Source organism: Lithobates pipiens, unplaced genomic scaffold, assembly GCF_037356315.1.
Source record: "Lithobates pipiens isolate NorthernLeopardFrog02 unplaced genomic scaffold, aLitPip1_a1.2 Scaffold_28, whole genome shotgun sequence".
Lineage (NCBI taxonomy): Eukaryota > Metazoa > Chordata > Amphibia > Anura > Ranidae > Lithobates > Lithobates pipiens.
In genome coordinates, this window is record NW_027507789.1 from 212,017,702 (window position 1) to 212,025,619 (window position 7,918).

Here is a 7,918-nt window from a genome sequence, read left to right on the forward strand (position 1 = left end):
AAAAACTAAAATGTTTAATGCTGAGAGATGCTAAAGGATGAAAGCTCTACACAGCACATGCCTTTTAGTTCAGTGTCAGGACCTCGGTGTACAGAAACAAAAACCCCGAGAATATCCCAGGACAGGACATTAGAGGGCGACAGAGATAAAAGCTGGAGGAGCTTTGGGTGCCACTCCTTGGTGGCTGCTGTGGTTTATCCTGCCGACCCCCCCCAACAACACTACAGCGGGGGGACACGCCCAGGGGTGCCAAACTGGCGGCCCTCCAGCTGTTGTGGAACTACAAGTCCCATGAGGCCTTGCAAGGCTGACAGTTACAAGCCTGACTCCTAAAGGCACGATGGGACTTGTAGTTCTGCAACAGCTTTAGGGCTGCAGTTTGGCACCCCTGTGAGCACCTGGAGCTATTCAATGCACCATCGGCTAGGAAGGTCCACCCTCTGACAAAGTCACTTTTAAATGAGATATCTGTCAATCCAATTCTCCATAAAGATTTCCTGTCTATTAAAGCTTAAGTTTGCTTTTCCTGGTTCCTCCTATCCTATTTATTTTTCCCATTGCATAACCTTATTTTAGACCCAATGATGTCATCACTGGGTCTCTGTGCTTTTCTATGCAATGTAGGCTGGTGGGAGGAGCCAGCAGGGTGCTGCACATAGCTACCTGAAAACATCACAGCGCCCTGCCCCAGTACTCCCCTGAAGAGTCCTCAATCCTGATGCAAGCAGCGGGCTGGCTCTTGGCAGGAGCTACGCAAATATCAAAATTCTTTGATGGGGTGGATGATAGTCTTGAATAAAGCAACCTGTATTTCCATGCAGGCCACCGCAGGTGATGCTGAGCCTCCATAAAGGAAAGAACTGAAAAACACTGAACACATTGAATAGTTCTCCAGCCAGGAAATGAGGCGGGGCTTTACCTGACTTGCTGCAGTTTCTAATGCACATGGTGAGAAGCTCACAGTGTGCAGTGAAATCAGAGGAAGCAATTTCAGTCGAAAAGAGGAGCCGGTACAGCTGTGCAAGACTGGAGGCCAGATTTAAACGTTCTATATCTGTCAATCTGACTCATTCATATAATGTTCTGTCATCTGGAGGAAAGGGTATGCTTGGCGTTATCAATTTTATCCAAGCTGTTAACTTTTGGTTTGGTATATTTTAAGGTGTGTGTGTGATATATATATATATATATATATATTTTTTTTTTTTTTTTTAATGGATGTTATTTATGAATATAAACAATTATTTTTCAAACAAAAGTATTGGAACTCCTAGCACAATGCCTTATGTGATTTCTAGAGGAAAAGAGCAGAGGCTGTTTTCCTTCAGATTGTCACTCTCTGATTGTGTGTGTGTGTATATATATATATGCTGCCTCCGCATTTGACCTCCCTAAATAAAAAGCAGTTGTGAATAGTCGGGGAAAACGTGAAAAAGATCCTAAAAAAATATATTATTATTCATATGCGATATTTCACAATTCACCTACTAAAAACTCCACTCCATATTTCCTCTAAGTGCTATTGTTCCCCTGGAAAATTACGGTTGGGATCTAAAAGAAAGTTCTGCAGTTTGAAGATCTGAGAAGGGAGGATCATTGCAACCTTTATCAGGCAAGTGCTACAAAAAAATGATATATTGCTGAAACGGGAAGTACATCAAATGACGGTTGGGTTCTGGAAAATACCAGTTGGGATCTGAAAGAAGGTTCTATAGTTTGAAGATCAGAGAAGGGAGGATCACTGTCATCTTTATCAGGCAAGAGCTACAAAGAATTCTATATTCCTTAAACAGGAAGTACATCAAATGACGGTTGGGTTCTGGAAAATGACGGTTGGGATCTAAAAGAAGGTTCTAAAGATTGAAAATCTGAGACGGGAGGATCATTGTAATCTCTACCAGGCAAGTGCTACAAAAAATCCTATATTCCTGAAACGGGAAGTACATCAAATTACGGTTGGGATCTAAAAGAAAGTTCTACAGTTTGAAGATCTAAGAAGGGAGGATCATTGTAATCTTTATCAGGCAAGTGCTACAAAGAATTCTATATTCCTGACACGGGAACTACATCAAATGACGGTTGAGTTCTGGAAAATGACAGTTGGGATCTAAAAGAAAGTTCTACAGTTTGAATATCTGATAAGGGAGGATCATTGTAATCTTTATCAGGAAGTGCTACAAAGAAATCTATATTCCTGAAACAAGAAGTACATCAAATGACGGTTGGTTTCTGGAAAATAACAGTTGTGTTCTGAAAGAAGGTTTTAAAGATTGAAGATCTGAGACGGGAGGATCACTGTAATCTCTATCAGGCAAGTGCTACAAAGAATCCTATATTCCTGAAATGGGAAGTACATCAAATGACGGTTGGGTTCTGTAAAATGACGGTTGGGTTCTGTAAAATGACGGTTGGGATCTAAAAGAAAGTTCTATAGTTTGAAGATCTGATAAGGGAGGATCATTGTAATCTTTATCAGGCAAGTGCTACAAAGAATTCTATATTCCTGAAACAAGAAGTACATCAAATGATGGTTGGGTTCTGTAAAATGACGGTTGGGTTCTGGAAAATGACGGTTGGGATCTGGAAAATGACGGTTGGGATCTAAAAGAAAGTTCTATAGTTTGAAGATCTGAGAAGGGAGGATCATTGTAATCTTTAGCAGGCAAGTGCTACAAAGAATTCTATATTCCTGAAACAAGAAGTACATGAAATGACAGTTAGGTTCTGAAAGAAGGTTCTAAAGATTGAAGATCTGAGACGGGAGGGTCATTGTAATCTCTATCAGGCAAGTGCTACGAAGAATCCTATATTCCTGAAATGGGACGTACATCAAATGACGGTTGGGTTCTGGAAATGACGGTTGGGATTTGAAAGAATGTTCTAAAGTTTGAACATCTGAGAAGGGACGATCATTCTACTCTTTTATAAAGAAAGTGCTACAAAGAAATCTATATTCCCGAAACAGGAAGTACATCAAATGTCAGTTGGAATCTGGAAAATAATAGCTGTGCTCTGAAGGTTCTAATGTTTGAAGATCTGAGAAGGGGGGGGGGTGGTCATTGTAACCTTTATAAGGCAAGTGCTACAAAGAATTCTATATTCCTGAAACAAGAAGTACATCAAATGACGGTTGGGTTCTGTAAAATGACGGTTGGGATATGGAAAATGGCAGCTGGAATCTAAAAGAAGGTTCTAAAGTCTGAAGATCTGAGAAGGGAGGATCACTGTAATATTTATCAAGTGCTACAAAGAATCCTATATTCCCGAAACAGGAAGTACATTCTTCCAGAGTTTATAGTGATAAAACAGACCAGGAGGTGTATGAGGATTGTGCGGATCACTAGTGCCAAATTCTGTTTGATATGAAAGACTGAAATCCCCAGAGGAACCTCATGTGACTGTTTAATAATGTGTTAGTGTAAATATTTAGTACAGTACTCTACCTGGCAATGTTTTTTTTTTTTTTTTTAGTTTCTTCCAGAAGGCAAGCACCATCTTTGTTCAGGCTTTCAGGGTCACCATTACTTCCTGGACTGAAATGCCGGCTCAGAGATGACATAATAATGTAAATCCTGGTGCCTGTTGTTTTACAAATGTCTGGCGGAGATCAGCCCCTGTAACCTTTCCTTGTGACCTTATAAGTGATGACTTAGGGAGAGGCGACTGAGAAAATGCTTCCTCCTTCCTGCAGCAGACTAATGTCCTCTCAGCCTAGGCATAGCCACTGGACTGAAGTTTAAGCTTTGATATTTTTTCTGATAAAAAATAAGTTTAAGTGGCGCTTTGGCACCGTTTTTCGGTGTTAAAAATTCCAATTTTTTGTGGCTTTCAAAACGTTTCCCATTAATTCCAATGGGCGGGGCATTTTGGGAGCGCTAATTACAGCACTTCTGCCCAAAAGACAGGACTTTTCGGCACGTCCCGCAAGGGCACCGCCCCAGTGTGAAAAGTCACACTGCAACGAATGGGAGGAGGATTTCAGGCGCTTAGCAGAGGCTATTTCTAGCACTAAAGCGCTTGAAAACTGCCCCAATGTGAAAGGGGTGTTACTGTCAAAGTCTAATTGAAAAAGCTGAAGTAAGGCCTGATTCACCCCGAGGCGAGTTGCAGTTTCCAGGTGCATTTTGCATTTTTCCAATACACATTTTTGAGCCATTGAAGTCTATCGAACCAAAAACCAGAATAAAATGCCTTACCCTTTCCCATAAAATGCACAGATGTGAACTACATCCATAGGAAACCATGTTAAATAGACTGTACTGTGTTTCCTGCAAAACTGAAAATGCACTTGGACCCCTTTCACACTGGAGGCGTTTTTCAGGTGCTAAAGGGCTAAAAGTAGCGCCTGAAAAATGTCTCCCTGCAGCCCCAATGTGAGAGCCTGAGAGCTTTCACACTGGGGCGGTGCGCTGGCGGGACGTTAAGAAAAAGTCCTGTAAGCAGCATCTTTGGAGCGTGGAATACACTGCTCCTCCACCGACCCCTGCCCATTACCACTCCTCCACCGCCCCTGCCCATTACCACTCCTCCACCGCCCCTGCCCATTACCACTCCTCCATCGCCCCTGCCCATTACCACTCCTCCATCACCCCTGCCCATTACCACTCCTCCACCGCCCCTGCCCATTACCACTCCTCCATCGCCCCTGCCCATTACCACTCCTCCATCGCCCCTGCCCATTACCACTCCTCCACCGTCCCTGCCCATTACCACTCCTCCACCGCCCCTGCCCATTACCACTCCTCCATCGCCCCTGCCCTTTACCACTCCTCCACCACCCCTGCCCATTACCACTCCTCCATCGCCCCTGTCCATTACCACTCCTCCACCACCCCTACCCATTGAAATTATTGGGCACCTTCTGCAAAGTGCTCCAGCAGCAGCGCTTTGCAGGCGCATTTAACCCTTTCTTTGGCCGCCAGCGGGGGTTAAAGCTCCCCGCTAGCAGACGAAAAGCACTGCTAAAACTAGCATCGCTTTACCGCTAACGCGAAGTGGTGCCAGTGTGAAAGGGGTCTAAAAAACGCATAGGTGTGAACCAGCCCTTAGAATCTGGTGCAGCTGTGCAGAGAAACCAATCAGCTCCAGTGCTCCAGTTTCAAGCCTGGGTCCCACCTATGCAGTTTGCTTTTGATCCGTCTCTGCTGTGCATTTTGTGTTTTTTTTTTTTTTTTTTTTTTTGGGGGGGGTGGTTTGCCAATTTTGTTGTTGGGCACATATAAAAAAAAAATGCAAAACGTGGCAAAAATGCACTACATGCTTTTCTGCGGCTTCTCCATTGAGGTTTATTGGACCAAAAGCGCACTGTTTTGCTTTTAAAAGAAGCCCCTGACCCTTTCCAAAAACGCAGCGGCTGTTAGGTGGACTGTAGTGCGTTTCAGAAAAAAGCACAAAAAAAAAAGTCAGAAGCTGCCTGGAAATCTAACAACCGACAGCATCCACCGCGTGCTTCTAATGCAGATATTCTGATTGGCAGCTCGAGGTGACCACGTCCCCATGCTATTGTTAGTACTAGGGACGCACCAATGCCGAGTATTTTCACTTGCACTTGTGAAAATGCTCCGATACCTGAAACCGATACCTTTTAAAGTGCGAGTTGGGTCCATACAAAATGAATGGGCTGAAGCCGCCCTGCAAAGAATCACACTGCAATTTGAACAGGAATGCAGTGAGATTCCTGTCTGAATCGCATGCAGGGATTTCCCTGCACCTCGCCTGTGTAAAGCCAGGCTGAAATCACTATGACAAGCCGTCACGGGTGCGGTGCGGGAAACAGCATACGATTCGGACAGGAATCTCGTTGCATTCCTGTTCAAAATGCATGCGATTCTTTGCAGTGCGACTTGAGACAATTCATTTTGTATGATTTTAAATCGCACCCCAAAGGTATCGGCACTCGTACCAGCCAGTAAGAAAAAGGGTATTGGTGCAACTCTAGTTAGTACCAGTGTAACAGGGACATTAGCCCCTGTGCTTTTTACTCACTTAATTAATAAAGTTACTATAAGAATGATCGGAGTCGCCAGCTCTACTTTTCCTATTACTGTGACGGGGCAGTGCCCTAATGTGAATAAAGGGGGTGGAGCTAAAAAGACATAAGTAAGCCTGCCATAGATGGATCAAGATTTGTCCGGTTCAGCAGGAACCATCCAGCAGGAACCGTCCAGCTTTCAATCTATCTATGGGCAGGCTGGTTGTACTGAAGCCAAGCCATGATTGGATTTCAGTATAACCAGCCTGTTTTTTCTTGTGCAGTCACTGCCGGTGGTTATAGCAGCCAGCAGTGATCATTATACAGTGGGGAAACCTCCCGCTGTCAGAACACAATAGCGCAGCGGGAGGGATTCCCCCCAACACGGACTGTGTTGATGGGGGACTCAAGCAATTTTCCTTCCTTCGAAAATTGTATAATCTATGGCTTGTTTTAATGAAAGCTGCAGAGTCTTCCAGCAGCACTGAGTATTTCAGGAGCCTAACAAGCAACCTGTAGACCTCTGAATTTGGCGGGGCGGATGGAACTTTTGCTAGTATGATGGTGCAGCTAAAATGAATACGAATCATTGGTGTGGATGCTGTACATGGAATTGGATGTGGCAGATATCGCTGACACCGGAATGATCTGACTGTATAAAGAATACGATCTGTGTAATCAATACATTCTGCATTAACACTCAGGGAAGCTACTCAGCCATCTACAGCTCTGAGGCTGTGTGCACTCTGTGCCCTTATCTGCAATCAGTGGACATCAAAAGTGAAATACGAGGCACTGGATACAATGGATTCAACTCAATGGTCACTGGGCACAGTAAATCTGGTGCGGGAAACCTCCACACAGTGGGCCTACACACAGATCTCAGAATTCACATACAGTCTAATGCAGCCTTTCTCAACCTTTGTACCCCAAAAGAGGCTTTGATATAATTTCCAGGTCTGAAAGAACAATGCCCCTTACATTGGTGGTCAGTGAGAATCCCCCTTACGTTGGAGGTCATTGGGAAGAATGGCCCTTACATTGGTGGTCAGTGAGAAGAATGTCCCTTACATTGGTGATCAGTGGGAAGAAAGTCCCTTACATTGGAGGTCGTGAAAAGAATGCCCCTTATATTGGAGGTCAGTGGGAATAATGCTCCTTACATTGACTGTCAGAATTGTTCCTTACATTGACGGTCAGTGGGAAGAATTGTTCCTTACACTGGCGGTCAGAGGGAAGAATGCTCCTTACGTTGGCAGTCAGTGGGAAGAATGCCCTTACATTGGTGGGAAAAATGTTCCTTACATTGGCGGTCAGTGGGAAGAATGCCCTTACATTGGTGGGAAAAATGTTCCTTACATTGGCGGTCAGTGGGAAGAATGCCCTTACATTGGTGGGAAAAATGTTCCTTACATTGGCGGTCAGTGGGAAGAATGCCCTTACATTGGCGGTCAGTGGGAAGAATGCCCTTACATTGGCGGTCAGTGGGAAGAATGTTCCTTTAATTGGTGATTAGTGGGAAGAATGTTCCTTACATTGGGGGTCAGTGGGAAGAATGTTCCTTTAATTGGTGATCAGTGGGAAGAATGTTCCTTACATTGGGGGTCAGTGGGAAGAATGTTCCTTACAATGGTGGTCATTGGGAATGTCCCCCTTACATTGATGGACAGTGAGAAGACTGCCCCAATATCCCCCCACCCCTTAAATTGGTAGTCAAAGAAGAATGTCCTCTTTACATTGGTGGTCAGAGTGCCACCATAACAGACAGCTGAAAAGATAATCGGGGTGTCCATTGACTCTGCTATGTTACATAGTAGGTGGGGTTGAAAAAAAAACACACCTCCATCAAGGCCAACTTACGTGTGTGATTATATGTCAGTATTACATTACTGTTGCGGTCGTTCTGCTTATCTAGTAGTTTTGTATGTGGTATGTTACTCAGAACCA